The following is a 16,271-nucleotide window of genomic DNA, read 5'->3' as shown; positions in this document are numbered from 1 at the left end:
GTCATCTAAATCCTGATTCTCTAGTCACTTATCATCAGTAGAGCAACTTCAGAGGGACAAAGACAGAGCCCTCCACAGGAAAGAATAGAATCCTAGATGTGAAAATGTTTTGTACCACAAACGCCACACATATGTATATGAAAGTTGGGTCTCTCCTGGAGCCTCTTTCCTGATCCTCTTAAAGTGAGCTGGGGCTTGAGATTAGGTCCAGCTCTGATGCACTTTCAGAAACTCTCATAGTGAAGGACAGCTGGGGACAATTTTCACTAAGGATGTTGTTAGAGGTCAGCAAAAACAGCTGGAATGATTCACTCTCTGATAACACATCTCCCGTCAGCCCACTGTCACCCAACAGAAAGCCCTGTAGCTCAGCCACCAGGACTCATAGGAAACTGGGGCAGACTTGCTCAGGGCACACAAACCTCAGCCCTCTCCTCTCCTCCCCCAGCCCCACCACATAATTCCTCCTGGAGGGAAAGCAAGTTATGTTTATTTACATAAAGCTATATTACTATAATAGAATTACTAATTATGTCCAACAAGTTTTTCCTTAAACACAACATTCCATGGTTCGGGCTGGAAATCATTAGGGTGAGGAGGAGGAGGAGGAGGTGGTGGAGGAGAGGGAAGGCGTGTTTTTCTTTCCCCCTGATTTATGATGGCGTGATAATCTTGGCCTGCTCACAAGTTGCTCTTTCCCGTGGATAACTGGATTCTGCTTTGCCAGCTCTAATTTGAAGCAAATTTTGCTCTAACCCATCTCCTCCTCCACATTAATGTTTATTAAAAGCCAACCACAGCACTTACAGATGCCTCCAACACCAGAGACCCTGCCCCCAGGGCCAACTTCAGGTTACTGGAAGGGAGGTGAGAACTCCACAAAACATGTACACAGCAGGGCTGGGAAGGGGTTCTGTGGCTCCCTAATGAGGCACTCAGACTGTGTTGCTGACTTGGGAGTTGTTGACATTGAAGATGTCATATAAGGACACAGCAACATCAAGAGCCCTCAATCTAGAATTCTTTGGAAGACAGGCAGGTGAGAAGAGACTGATTACTGTGCATTAAGGTACCATCGTTGTAAAGAATTGGTAGCTTCTCTCTCCCCTGCCTGTGTCATTCCTTAATGTTCTCCACTGGCCGGGATATCCTGATCAACTTTTTCTGCTCCATTTAGGCAACTGACTTAGATGAGGCTTTCTCTGGAAGCAAGCCTTGAGAAAAAGATGGGACTAGAATTTGCCTTGGGAGGGGTCATAGGTAGCATTGTTAGAAGAGTGTGTATATAAGAAGAAAGGCAGAAATAAAAATATGGAAGAGAACTATCTAGGGCAGAAAAGGTCATTGTATTGCATGATGATAATTAGGATCAATACTATTCCCCTAACCCTGGTGGCTTAGAAGACAGAGGAAATCTAAGTATGTATACTACAAACAAAAGAGATGTCAACAAAATCAAATAGCAACTGATCAAACTGACTGAAGAAACAGGCAACTTAGCCCTCAAAGTTATAGACTCCAATATCCTTCTTGAACTCCTGATACAACAGCTAAATGATGTAGTAAGGAATGGAACTCAAGGGCACCAACAGCCAACAAAGATGTGATTGACAATTAAAAAAAAAAAAAACAAGATATTTATTATGGTTTGAATTGGAAGTGTCTCCATGGGACTATGTCCTGAGCACTTTGCTACTCACTGGGTGGTGCTATTTTGGAAGAGGGTGGTGCCTTTAGTGGGTAGGGTATGGCCTGGGAAATAGTTAAGTAGCCGTAGGCCATTGCTACATAGCAGCATCCGATTCTTGGCATGTTCTCTGTTTCCTACCCTGCTCTGCTGTAATCAGCCTCTACGACATGCTCTCTGGGCTATGAACTGACCTGGTCCACCATGGCTTCCATACCAGGAGAATAGGCTGAGACCCTGGGAAACTGTGAGCCAAAATAAATTTTTCTATTTTAAAGTAATTTTTTTCACAGGACCTAGCAAGGCAAAAGTATCTGACAAAACACTCTACTACTAAATAAGAGAAGATACATGCTCACGCACATACATAGAATGTGTCAAGATAGATGCACCTCAGTGTTCTAGATTGTTCTATGTTGCTGTGATAATGACCGCTATGACTAAAATCCACACACAATAACACCTTATACTTCCAGGTCACTGGTAATGTTTAATAGGATTCAGGGCAGGGAATGAAGGCAAGACTCATAGAAGCCTGGATTCAAAACTATGGAGGAGTGTTGGTTACTGGCTTGTTCTCTAGTTTACTCTGGCTCTATCACTGGCTTGTGATCTGCTAAGTTTCATGTACAATGTAGGACCACCTGCCTAGAGGGTTGTGCCACCCACAGTGGGTTGGACTCTCTCACATCACTTATCAAGCTAGTCATGGCCACACGCCAGTTCTATTCTTCAATTGAAGTTCCATCTTCCCAGGTAAACTCAAGGTTTTTGTCAAGTTGACAATAAGCCTAACTAGGACACCCTGCCACAGACAAAACACAGCAAAATTTAAAACAATTTGAAATGACAGGGAATGTGTTTCCTGACCACAATGTAGGCAATGGAATATTAAAAAAGCATAAACAATAACTTGAAAGCCTCCTTCCATTTAGAAACTAGATAACATACTTACGAATCATCTACAGTAAAAGAAATAGACTCTATAAAGTTTTATATATAAAATAAGTAATTTTTTACTGGCTTGATCTTGTAGAAGCAATCAGAGTTACTGTGAGTTAATGTGTGCATCATTCATGCCAAGCCCAGAAGGCAGTATCTTATAGCACTCCTCCACACCCCCCAACTCTTACATTCTCCATGCTCCCTCATCTGTGGTGTTTTCTCAACTTTGGATGGGAAAGGGTTGGTACAAATGACTGATCTGTGACTGAACATTCAGACTCACTTATTCCCATATGTAAATTTTTCAAAGAGTAAATACGTTATTAAATGAATGAAATTAGTCAACATTAGTAAATTGTCTTCCTCTAGGAAAAGATAGTCAAGACAGAAATTATCAATATCGGGAATAAAATAAGGAATACATGGATACTGCAGTTATCTGAAAGATAGTAATGGGGTATAATGGAGAACTTTAGTCTGGAATTGAATAATGTAGATAAATTAGGTTGTTTCTGAGAAAGGACAGATTACCACAATTAAAATAACGTGAGAAAGACAATCTGAGTGGCCCCATGTAATCGCTATCATTTTGAATTTGGGGTGGAGAGATGGATCAATGGTTAAGAGAGGTGACTGTTCTGCTAGAGGGCCAAGTTAGAGCCCCTGTGTCCACACTGGGCAGCTCAAGACTGCCTGCAGCTCTAGCCCAGGGGACCCAAAGGTTTCCTCTTGCCTTCACGATCACTGTATGCACATGCCTTTGTACATACATACTCACATGTACACACACACACACACACACACTCACAGTTAAAATGAAAATAAGTCTTAAAATTGAATTCAACCGGGGATGACATTTTAGTGTTTGAGCCCTTGCTCGCCATGTGTGAGGACCTGGGCTTGATCTGCCACACTTAAAAAGGAGAATCGGGGTTCAAGCCAAATGAATTCATCAGGAATGGCTTGAAATGTTTAAATGGGAAATAGTGTCAGCTATAAAGTGATTTCCAGAAATAGAGTAATTCTTGAAATGTTTTATAAAGCCCATGCTACCCTAATACTAAAACCAGATAATTGGCATTCAAAAGGAGACTATTGATCCATAGCAAAGAAGAGTTTAAAATTCCCAACACATAAAATTATGAATGTTTGAACAGAGCGAAATGTTGTTAATTCAATTTGATTATAAGAAAGTATCAAAATAATTTCAACTGTGCAACAACATATAGAGTCTTAAAACATGAGCAAAAGTTCGCTCCATATTAAAATGGTAATCAGTGCAATCCTCCATGTTACCAAACTGAAGACTAAAAAATCTTGATAAAATTTTATGACCATTCATGATTAAAAACTCTCCAAAATAATAGAAACAAAGGAGATATTTCTCAAATTGTTAAAGCAAAATGTTTTATAGCTAACACTATATTTCTGGTAGAAACCTGACTTTTTTTTCCCCCTTGAGAGTGGAATGAAGCAAAGAAATCAGCTCTCAGCATGTTATTATAGATGATGAAGCTACTCCAGGAAGTCAAGGAAGAAAAGTAAAGACTGAAAAGATAGAAACATGTCTCATTTGTTGATAGCTTAGTGATTGACATAGACAATTCCAAAGGGTCTATTAAAATGTCTCCTAGCATTCTAGAGCAGAGCTTCTCAACCTGAGGGTTGCAACCCCTTTGGCAAAACTTTACCTCCGAAAATATTTATATTACAATTCATATCAGCAGCAAAATTATAGTTACGTGTAGCAACAAAAATATTTTTATGCTTGGGGTCACCACAGCATAGGGAAGTATATTAAAGGGCTGCAGCATTAAGAATGTTGAGAAACACTGGGCTAGAGAAAGTTACTGTTCTAGTTTTCATTCTATTGCTGTGAGAAACACTATGGGCCAAAGCAGCTTAGGAAGGACAATTTATTTTAACTTATACTTCCAGATTATGCGGTAACTCAGTGCTACAAAAACCATGAAACAATGTTGCCTACAAGCTTACTCTCTAGGTTCTTGCTCAGCCTGCTTCCATATACAGCCCAGTACCTCTTGCTAAGGCGTGGTACTGCCCACAGTGGGCTGGACCCTCCTGCATCAAGCATCAGTCAAGACAGTTGATCAAAGACACAGGCAGGCCATAGAGAAATCTGATATAGGTAATCTTTCAATTGATGTTTCCTTTCCCAGGTGACTCCAGCTTCTGTCAGAGTGACAATAAACATTCTCCAGTAAAACCAATTTACACCTTGTTGACATGATACGCAAACATACGCAAACAAACTTCCCTTCTTTGTCCACAGGATTTCATGTTAATCTCACAGTCTTAAACACAGTCCAATGTTATGCATTTATGTCCATTTTCAACTGAGTAAAAAGGCTACCACATAGCAGTAAAGATGTTTTTAAAAAGTGTGTGTGTGTGTGTGTGTGTGTGTGTGTGTGCGTGCATATACAATAGCATACAACCCCAAAATACCAATTCTGAGAATACACATATAAGAACTAAAAGCAGGTGTTTGGACAGATATATATATATATATATATATATATATATATATATATATATATGCTCACAGGAGCATTATAATAGACAAAAGATGTAAGCAACCTATTACCCATAGGCAAATGAATGTATATAAGGTGGTATATCCATGCAATGGGCTAGTAGCCATCTCTCAAAAGGAAAATGATTCTGAAATATGCTATCCAGCATGTATGAATCTAGAAGGTATTTTCCTAAGTAAAAGAAGCCACAAGATTAATTACTAAAGGATCCATTCATTTTATCTAGAGCTGTCAAAAATCATAGAGAGAGAAGAAAATATATATTAGATGCTAAAGGCTGGGGAAAGGGCATTGCAATTTAGTTGCTATAGAATTTCAGTATGGAAGTCTGAAAATATCTTTTGTGCGTGGATAATGGTTACAGTTCTACAACAATTGAATGAATCATGTACTTAAAAATGACTTAGATGATAACATTTATGTTGTTTATATTTTACTGACATAAAATGGATCCCTAAAGGCAAGTTGATATTTTCAGATATAGTTAGTTTTTACATGTTAAATCACAATGCATCCAAAATAAGCATTGCATCTAAAATTAGGTGGTTGCTTCTGTGATGCCTTCACAAAGCAAGGAGAGCCTCAGGCACCTCTGAAAGATGGAAGACCATTTTTTTTTCTTCAGAGCAGTCGAGTGTGGGTCACACATGGTAGAGGAAAAAGGAAAAAGTATGACGAGATTAAGCAGGATAGACTATGAGAAGATTCTCAACAAAAGCAAGACAAGTCCCTCAATGGATACCTGTTGTACTTGGAAGAGGGCATGGATGGAGGGGCTGGACTCTCCAGAAATCAGAGAAGAGACACACACTTTAAAGAATGAAGAAGGGCTGGGGAGGTGGGAAGACTCTGAGGAGATGAAGAAGGAAACTGTGATCAGAATATATTGTATAAAACTTTATTTTCAATTAAAAGAGAAATATACACCACATTAACTGAAGGAGATTTACTTATTGGTTCAGTTAAAACTCTGCAAGCTATTAAAAATTACCACGTAGGAAACACACATACACTACATATATGCACACCACACACAGATACATACAGATACACTCTAATGCATAGTCACATTGATACAGACAGACAGACATTGGACACACAAACATAGACACAGAGGCACACACAGACAGACAGATGGACACACTCACACACACACACCACACACACACCCAAACACACATACAAACACACACACACACACACACACACACACACTCACACACAAAACTCTGCCAAAAACCTCAGTCAGGTTCTCTCTGAATTGAATCAATGGGAGAGGGCCATTAGTGAATTTTCACTAAGTATCTGATTTAAAAACAATTTACTCTTATAAAGTTAGAAAGAAAAAAATTCTTTCAAAAGTAGATGACCAGATCAGCCATGCATGTGATGAGCTGGACACCTATCAAATGCAGCCCAAAACTCATCCAGAAAAAAAAAATGAAACTATCTATTGGCTGCTATTGAAGTTTGTGTATTTCCCATGAGAGAAAAGCTTATGCTAATGAATTGAAAACTCTGTTGGCTGAAGGACAACTTCATAAGGAAAAAAAGAGAGTACATTGCTGAAACAAACAAAAACAAACACAAACAAACACCCCAAACAAAATCAAAATAAAACAACAACAACAACAAAAACAAAAAGAAAAAAGAAAAGAAAAGGTAAAAAAAAGAAAAGAAAAACTCTATTCTCTTCCCCGAGATGGCTAAGGGGATGATGGGAAGAGCCTATGTAACTACCAGGGAATTCTCTGGTGCCCAGACCTTTGGCGAAGGATGTATACCAGTCTGTGATAACCTGGGGAGTCAGGATCCAGTGCTTGGTATGGGGCAGCTACCCTCCCCAGGCCCAGGCTCCAGGAGAAAGAACCTCTACTGGGTCAACCCAGTCACAACGCTGAATCCTCTGGGAAGAGCATGAGGAAATGGACCTGGGGTCCTCAGATTTGCAAGGACTCAAAACCTCTTGATCCAGCTCCCTCCAGAGTAGAATGCTGTTGTCTACTCCAGGTGTCCATTTTGCTCCCTTGTCAAATGTTAGATGTTACAGGGTGATTCTGAGACTTAGTCCAAGAACCCCTGTGTTCTTAGGTTTTACAGAACTCACCAGAGACAGGTTGACATTTCCTAGCAGAGGAGCTCTCCTCACTTGCCCTTCCCTATCCCCGTAGACTTTGTGCCCCCCTTCTCAGGACCTGATTCTGAAGACTTGGAACCATAGAGAGGTATGTTTTTCTTCAAGCTTAAGTAATATTGGATTTTCATTTAGTTCTATGGTTATTTAGTACTGATTTGTGGGCTCAAAGTGAAGCTAATTAAGGCTCTAATTCAAATATAATACTTTTCTACTATGTGTAATTTAAACCTGACTCTTAACCCCCCTTTTTATTCTGTTTAAGGTAGTATTGTAATTGGTTTATTGTTTATAATTCCACTAAAATATTTCAGAAATATAATAAGCCTTTTGTTGCCATCAATAATGAATTTGATTATTTTTTCTTTGGTTTATATTGCTGCTCCTGGTGTAATTATTTAGTAATCTCAGGTGGAGTCTTGATAGTATTATATTTTGTGGGATAGTGTTTTATAAATGTACATTATCTACGTGTGAGGTTTTGAATTGGGAAAGACCTTGGAGCCAAGAAGTCAAGGGTTGTCCCTGTTTCTGGTGTCATCATTCTCATCCTTTATGTATATATAGTGACAGCTGTAGCCAATGACTAAGGGCAGGTTAGAGCCCTCCCTCCCTCCCTCCCTCCCTCCCTCCCTCCCTCCCTCCCTCCCTCCCTCCCTCCCTTCGCAGGTCTAGGAGACACAAGGTCCTCTTTGAGACCCAGCCTTCTTGTAGCTTGCTCCTGAAACTTTGACTTCTGCCAGATTTTTCTTAGCTCTGCATTCTTCAGAGTTGCTGGGAAACCTAAGCAAGGCTTAGACATCCAGCTGCCTCTCAGTTCATGACCTTATGTGGGAAGCATGGCCAGACCACAGGGAGTCCAGGAACTTTCATTTCTTCCTCCTTTTATCTTTTTGCTTATCTACTTCTGTTTTCTCTTGTCCAACAGTGCATTGAACAAATGTGGCCTCAATCCTGTGGGTATTGGAGGATGTCTTCCTCTTACATCTGGTCCAAATAGACACTGTGCTCCTTGCTAGGCCCCTTCTCTGGACCCTGAGTTCCAGATGTGTCAGGTGCCAACATCCTACCAAACTTAACTGATTCTAGATACAAAGGTCGATAAAAACTCTACTATAGCTTCCTGTCCTAAATCCTTGCCACTCTCACATTCAGAAAAGTCATGATTAAAACATCCAGGAGATCGTGAGACCCTGCTTCTCAAAGCTTTCCATGCTCCAACTCGCCCTGATACTTGAGTCTGAACTTTCATCCACGAGGAGATGTGTACTCTGGTCTCTCTGACCATATCCCTGTGATCTAATTATTGAGCTTCCTTCTGCTCCTAAAACATGTCAAGCCCACCTCTGACCCCAGTGCCCTTGCACTGGCTGTTTACTTAGCCCAGAGTGTTTCCTATCCATGGAGAGAATGGCTGCCTTCTCCTTCTCACTGAGCCTCTGGCCTGTGCTGGCTTTCTTGAATTCCCTTCTGCTCTGTTCCTTGGCTTGGTTGTGGCTCTAGAGCACTGATGCTCTGTCAGACCATAGCATTTCCTCATTGTCTTAGTTTCTGCCTAACTTCTTTCAGCCTTGCCTGACATTCTCCCCAACCCCCATTCCCACAGACCACTCCAGGATGAATGAACATTGTTTATTTCAGGAGAAAGATAAACCCTTTGCTGTGTTTCTGGATCATTTTGGTAGAGTTATTAGCAACAAAAACATCACTCATTGTTTGTACTACCCCTGGAATGTCAGGGACAGACAGTTTATTTTATTCAACCCTGAACCTTCCCTCCTATCTTGCCTAAGACAGGAACTCCCAGTGGATTTAGGGAATAAAGGAATAAACACTGGAGAGTTCAGTGGGATGGTCTGTCACCCAAGGCTGGCTGGCATATCAGAGTGTGGCTGTGCTGGGTTCCCTAGTTGGGGTTCTATATATCTGTGGCCACTTTCTTAGAGCCCCTCCTAGATGCTAGCTTTCTTCACAGCCACACATTTCCTAAGGGCTTTTGCCTTTGTTCTGGTGGTCAATCTTCTCTTGTGTAAGGTGTTTCATGCTGGACCATATACATTCCATGCTACTGAGTACCAAGTCTCTAATGTGAGCCATGCAGATGTCTCAGGAAGCCGAGCGCTCTGGGACAAGTATAAAGAGGAGTTAAGGTTAGTGACCCAGGAGGGTCACATCTGGCCTCTCTACTGTACTGGAAACAAAGAAATTTGGGTGCTTTTGTACAATGGGAAAGTGACTTGACACCAGGATTTAGGTCACTCATTCACTTGGAAAGACAGGCAGAAACACAGATGCATTCGCAATCAGCTCTGACTGGTATACCTAGTCCTTGGATGGGGGTGAGGGAAGGCTTGCTCAGAAAGCATTGAGCAGTCAGCATTGTGAAGACAACGTCACACCTGCAACTCACCTACAACTGCCTCTAAGACTGGGGGATAGGGACACTGAAATTGAAGCCAACCTCAGGTCACACACTGCACAAGGATGCTAGATAGTTAGGCTCTGTACCAGAAAGCCTGGGAGTTAATGTATTTTCCGTCTCTTCCCAGCTTTGTAATTTCATGCATGGTGCTCAGTGCAATGGCTTTTAGACTTTCTCACCTGGGAAAGAGGGGAGGAAGGGTTGCTGCTTTTGCTGTCTTATGAGAAATGACACAGCTGCCATTTGGCCGGAGACCTCTGTCCTCAAACCCATTTGGTTTCAACCCATTGAGAATCAGTCTTTCTTCAACTCTGGCCTGTTATCTGCATCATTTACTTTTCCCACGAGCTCTTAGAAGCTGTTTCTAGGAAGATTCTGATTAGAACCCAGCACATCATCACAGAATGAAGCCAGCGGAAGGCATATTCTCTGTGTGTCGTAGAAGGTGAAACAGTTTGGGGATGTCTGACAAGCTCTAGGCAACTACAGTAGCAGTATTTGAGTGAGGCTACTTCGTCTCTGGGAAATTTGATTCCATCCCACAAATACTTCTACTCATTAAGACACCTACCTCTAAAAAACATCTGGTCAATTAAATTTAAAACAGTAGTCAAACAAGTTGTTGGCATTACATGGTCAAACATCTGGACATATGAAATTTTAATTAAATGTTTTAACAGCACGATGGCTTAGCCTCAAAATCAGTTGCCAAGCAGAAGACATGGATCTTTACTTTTTGTGGAAATTGGATGGGTTGAAATTTCTGTATCAATTCACTATTTAAAAGTCTGTATCCTAATGTTAGAGGGGCACAGGACTCTCCCTTCCTAGTTGTGCAATTTTAATCCTGAATTTCAAAACAACAGTAATAACTTTGGGGGCTGGAGAGATGGCTTAGCACTTAAGAGCTCTTGAGGCTCTTGCAGAGGACCTGGGTTTGGTTCTGAGCACTGGCATAATGGCTCACGGCCACCTGCAACTCCAGTTCTAGGGGATATAATGATTTCTCCTTCTGACCTCTAAGGCCACCAGGCATACATGTGGTCCATATACATACATATGGGCAAAAGATTCACACGCATAAAATAAAGAAATCTGAAAACAAAATCATTTTATTGTTCTATGGGTCAGTTGACAAGCCGTGGGTATTCCGTAGATAATATGTACATGAAATTCTAAGTGCAATACAGGGAGCCTACTTAAAATTATGGGTCTGGTTCCTGTTACTCTTTAATGGCCATGTGATGTATGCTTCTATTAGATAAAGTAAGAGGTCAATCTATACATTTCTTACAATGGGGCAAGGCATTTTGTCTTTATTGATGATGCTTGACACATACGTAAACACATGTGTTCCATACGCAGGTGAGACACGTGATAATAATGCACTATTATAATGAGTCTTCCTGGAGTCTTGTTTATCACCTGTCTAGGTGCGTGATGAAGATGACTTGGGCTAGGGCTCTAGCAGCAGACATTAACAGACACACCCAGGAGGCAAAACTGACAACACTCACTGATGCATGGGCGGAGGAGCCAGCAGATGCTGAAGGACTATTTCCACCACTCCTACAGGCAATTCTGAAAGGGCATGTTTTGGTTGGCATTTTAAATTCTGATTGAGCAATCCAGATTTGTATTGATACTTCCTCTCTATTTTTCACCCCAAGAGTCCAGAGCAAGCCTATTGTTTAAGTCTCTCTTGACTTAGCTTGCTTCCTTGACAAATCAAAAATCTTTACCCCGGCAAGAGAAATCTTTGGCACAAGGTCACAGAATACCTTAAAAATAGTCCTCCAAACACAAGCACAGAAAAACCCAAACAAAACCCATCTTTGGCCATATGTTGTGATGTGGCAGCCAAGAGCAGGGTCCACATGGTGCTAGTGGGGCAGCCATGTCCACATATTGCAGTCAGTATGTGAGGGGCGGCACTAATGATCCTGACATCCTGTGGAGGCCTGCTCTGCCAGCCTGCTAATTAGGATCTGCTTAGAGGGGCCGTGGCTGGGCAGCCAGACCTTCTCTGTTGCCAGCCTTTCCTTCTGTGTGTTCCTTCCATGCAGCAACTTAGCATAGTGTATGGGTTTTTTAAATTATTGTTATTATTATTTTAATTTTCATTATGGGTCATTTAAAATAAAGAGGAAAGAGAAACAGGCTGTCTGAGGCACTAGATGGCGTCAAGCATAGCTAAAGCCAGTGACTCTGCTGACAGAAGCCCGGCCAACCCTCCTTGGAAAGGTGCAGATCTTGTACAACAGTTGATCTTCAGGGAGTTAGTGGAAGGTCTTGCCCGAGAGGATGGGCTTGAATCCAGTTACTGCCTGGGTGGTCTCAGCCTGGGTCCTCAGTTGGTTCCCAGGTTCAGAAGGCCATCAGCAAGAGGTGTCAAGCACTCGCTGATTGTCAAGCTTGGAAATGTTCAGGGAAGGTGATACTTCTTTGACAGCTTAAAAGCTACCCACAAGAGAAGGTGTCATAGGAGTACATCAGATTGTGGGTTTTGGCTTTCATGGATCACAAAATTTCAGGGAAAAAATGTAGAATAGGGGTCATTTGAAGGAGCTTTTAAACTGTAGTAGATGATAATAATCCTGGATCATACATATCATGTTAGCGTTGACTCATGGGACACGATTGGAAGCTAACTTGTGGCAAGGATTTGTGTTTGCCTCCTTTACAGTGCAAAGAACCCATCCCATCTAGGGATGTAGTGAGGGCATCAACCAAGCCCCGTGCCCACATAGATTCTCTAAAACTAGTGCAACCAATTCATGTGCTAGGGTAGCAGTGGACAAGTATGTAAAGAACCAGATGGTCGCTCCTTTATACTTTGTAGGCCATGTGTCTCTAATGTTAAGTATTAAACTCTAATATTTTATTGCAGAAATAACCATAAGTAATATATAAACAAACAAATACTACCAATGTTCCAATAATATCTCACTCACCAAAACACACTCTGGATTGATGTGGTCTGTGGATCACAGTCTTCTGACTTCTTCCTAGAAAATGATGTGGAAGAACCACCTCCACAGATAGAATGTAGACATACATACCAGACCCAGGGCATTCCATGCATGTCTGTGAGGGGCAACTCTAGCTCGCTTGGACCAAATAAAGTCTTTGTATGGCTTCATACCCGGGGAACTGTGACTAAGAAGGACATATAGAGCATCTCACAGGCTTCTTGCCAAGTCCTGAATGCCTGGATAGTTCCTACAGAACGAAGTGACATGAGTGTCTATAAGGGCAGCTGAGGCTAGAGTACCTTAAAGGAACCCTGGGAATTGTTCCACTATGGAAGTAAGGTCTTGTGACAGACAGGTTATATTTAGAAAATTTATCTTTTTGTAAACTAGAATGAGTTTAGCATTTCCCTTGGTTTTGCCCTCTGCTTTCCATAGTGACCTCCTTGGGTTATCTTTATCCTCCCCAGTCCTGGCAGCTACTGGAATACAACCATAGCTGTGATATTCCCTGGCTTCACACCACCAGTGCGTCAACAGGACCTTTGTCTACAGGATAAATTCCCAGCCAAGGCCTTTAGGTTTATTCAGTTTTGCATAGTTCTAGCTACACCAAGTTATGCTTACAGACACTTTGAATTGCTTTCTGTGTAATAATTCTATTGGCTATTTACTTAGGTGAACAGTCTGATCCCCACCACAATCCCGGGAAACTAATTTGCTCAGTTTTGGGGGAGTGTGGAGCTGCCTGCCTCTATACGAAAACAAGGCAACTAGCCTAAGACTGAGCAAGGTCTCCTGTGTTTAACCAACGATTGGTATTATTTCAACTTCTATTTTCTTTGATATCATTTTCTTGCCTAGAATACTTTATCCTTCATCCCATTTGCCTTTAACTCAACAAAGTCCCTTAAAGGGATCATTTTGAACATTTCTGCAACAATAAAGCCATTCTCTATTCTGCATTCTACATTTTCTATTCTTTAGCTCCTAGAGTGTTTTGCTTTTCTTTTCTAATCACCACAGCACTAGTATCATCCTGTCAGTCTTATTTATCCCTTCAATAGACTATGAGCACTCTAAAAATGACTTCCGTACTAGATCTATCTTTTCGTTCCTAGGTCTAGAAACTGAAGTCAGCATTAATCACCCATCTAAGGGCTCTAGGACTAGAAAAGCATATTTAAGGATGTGTACCTTTCAAACGCAGAACTAACAACCTTTACACCAGTCTGCTAATGGGGTCTGGATGCTGAATGTGGAATGAAGGGATATGCTTTGGTTATGCAGTCTGAGTGGTGGTGGGGCTCTGGGGCTGGCTGTGTTGTCCACCATCTCAGAACTCTCCGAAGTCCTTTCTTAAATGTTTAAATGAGGTAAAGTGGTTGGCTTTATAAGTAATAGAAGTCAATTGTGTTTGCAGCATCTAATGCAGGAATAGCATTAGATAGCTGAGATGGGGCTCAGTGCCAGGAACTGCTGAGTGGGCAGAAGGTCTGATTTCCAGACTCCCTCTGCATCCATTTGTGATAATCCCGGTCTGGCTCTCTACCAGTCACCCTCCTAATGAGACTTGTACAAGACAGCCTTTGCCCCCAGCACAGACATCTCCTGAATCAGGAGTTCACTTACACAGATGTTTAAAACTGCACACACACACACACACACACACACACACACACACACACATTCTTTCTAAATACACTTTTAATCTTCATTGCTACTAACACTTTTCTAACAGGCTGGCAAACACTCTGGCAGAAACTGAAATATTTAAATGCATTCAGCTGCTGTGACTCCCTTACAAAATGAACTTGCATCTCTAAGGCAGAAGAAAGCAATTCTTTGGCCCTGACCCTTGGGGACCCAGAGTCATGGAGGAGAGCTAGCCTGGCTTCAGGGTGGGGCATGAAGATTGCAGACAAAGACTAAAAGAGCACACATTTGTTCTGCATTTCACAGCTGAGTGCTACCGTGTCCCAGTAGGAGACCCTCAGGATACCAATAATGAAAATACTGACAATAGGAATAAACATTTATTGTCCCAGCATATCATTCTAATCATTTTGTACTCTCATGTAAACAACTGTCATGATAACTCGAAACATAAATGATTTGGTGTTTCTAAGCTGAGCGAGGCTTTTAGAAAAGTTCACAATTTGCTTAAGATCACAGCTATTAAGGAGCCCAACCTACAACTGAGTCTGTGTATAATGTCTCCCACAGCATGTGTTCTTGAGGGCTGCTTTACAGAGCAAAGAAGCTGGTTCACCTCTATTTGAATGTGGTCCTGGAAATAGGATCGCAGGGTCATCAGCTGTGTCCCGTCGTCAATATCTTAGAATTTATGCAAGGGAAGAATTATTTGACGATGCATCCTCACGTTAGCATCTTAGATTTTACCTCTGGGCTTCCCATAATCTTGTGCTGAGAACCCATGGAAGTCTGAGTAGTAAGTGGGATGAAGGAAGAAAGTTGTTCCAATAGGGGATTCCTGGAGATTCTGGCAGTGGTGTTTTCTAGGCATTTCTAAAAGGTGATCTAAGTCAAAGGGGAGAGGACTGCATTTGTCCCACTCTGTAAGCTCTGGTACTTCTAGGATCTAGGCTACCAGAGTAACTTGTAGGGTAGCAGGGCTGAATAAAGGAGTGTGTGGACAGAGTACCATGTCCAGTGGCCATGCTGCTTTGATGGAGGAATTAAGACAAGGACAGTGAAGCTAATCCATGAGCTGTAGGGAGTGAGGGACTAGTGCTAGGGAAGAGGACATTTGTAGGTGTGAGTGACCAAATGTCATCTTTCAGTTAGCACACAGGAAACACTTTCTCAAACAGTCCTTGGAATGTTTAGGAGGGGTTCTTGTTAGTAGGACACTTAAGTTTTCCATCGGGTTATCCGAGTTCATGGAAAACATTCCTAAAAACCTCACCCATCTCTTATGGCAAATTAAATGAGTGTTGACTAAAATTATTTCTTCCATTTCTTCGAAGCCCTTGTGAATGAGAAGTTGCTATGGTCCCATTGAGAATTCAGATTCTCAGGTCTTTTATCTGAATGATTTGCTTCGGCAATACAATGCTGGCAAACCTAAGGCTCAAACACAAACATTGCATTTTCCAAAACATTGATATTTTCTGTGCTGTCACTCGGATTTTTCTCTAAAGTTGTTATAGTGAGCCTCTCTATCTATATTTACCTGCATGGAGTAGAGGTGTGTGGACTAAAGGCAATGAAAACTTATTCTTTTTGTGCATGGAAACCCAAGCCCATCACAGATGATATTGAATTAACTTTCTGAAAATCTAAAGGTCAGGGAAGGGGGACTTCCTAGTCAATATCTTGGCCCAAGGGACATATGCATGCAGCCATCCCGGACCAGTGGACTCCTGGTCTTTTCCCTGGCTGAGCCTAGACCAGCAAGATGACCCAGCCAAGATGGAGCTTTTGTAAAATGGCCATGGAAAGGCAATTAAATTTGAAGTGACTCACTGAGTACTGAATGTTAACCAATGACCTTTTCATATCTGCAAAACCAAGGAGGGCAAGTCTCATG

This window comes from Mus caroli, unplaced genomic scaffold (genome assembly GCF_978045245.1).
Source record: "Mus caroli unplaced genomic scaffold, Mus_caroli_1 scaffold_2, whole genome shotgun sequence".
NCBI classification, from domain to species: Eukaryota; Metazoa; Chordata; class Mammalia; order Rodentia; family Muridae; genus Mus; species Mus caroli.
The sequence above is the reverse complement of the archived record's forward strand: the minus strand, read 5'-3'. Positions refer to the sequence as shown.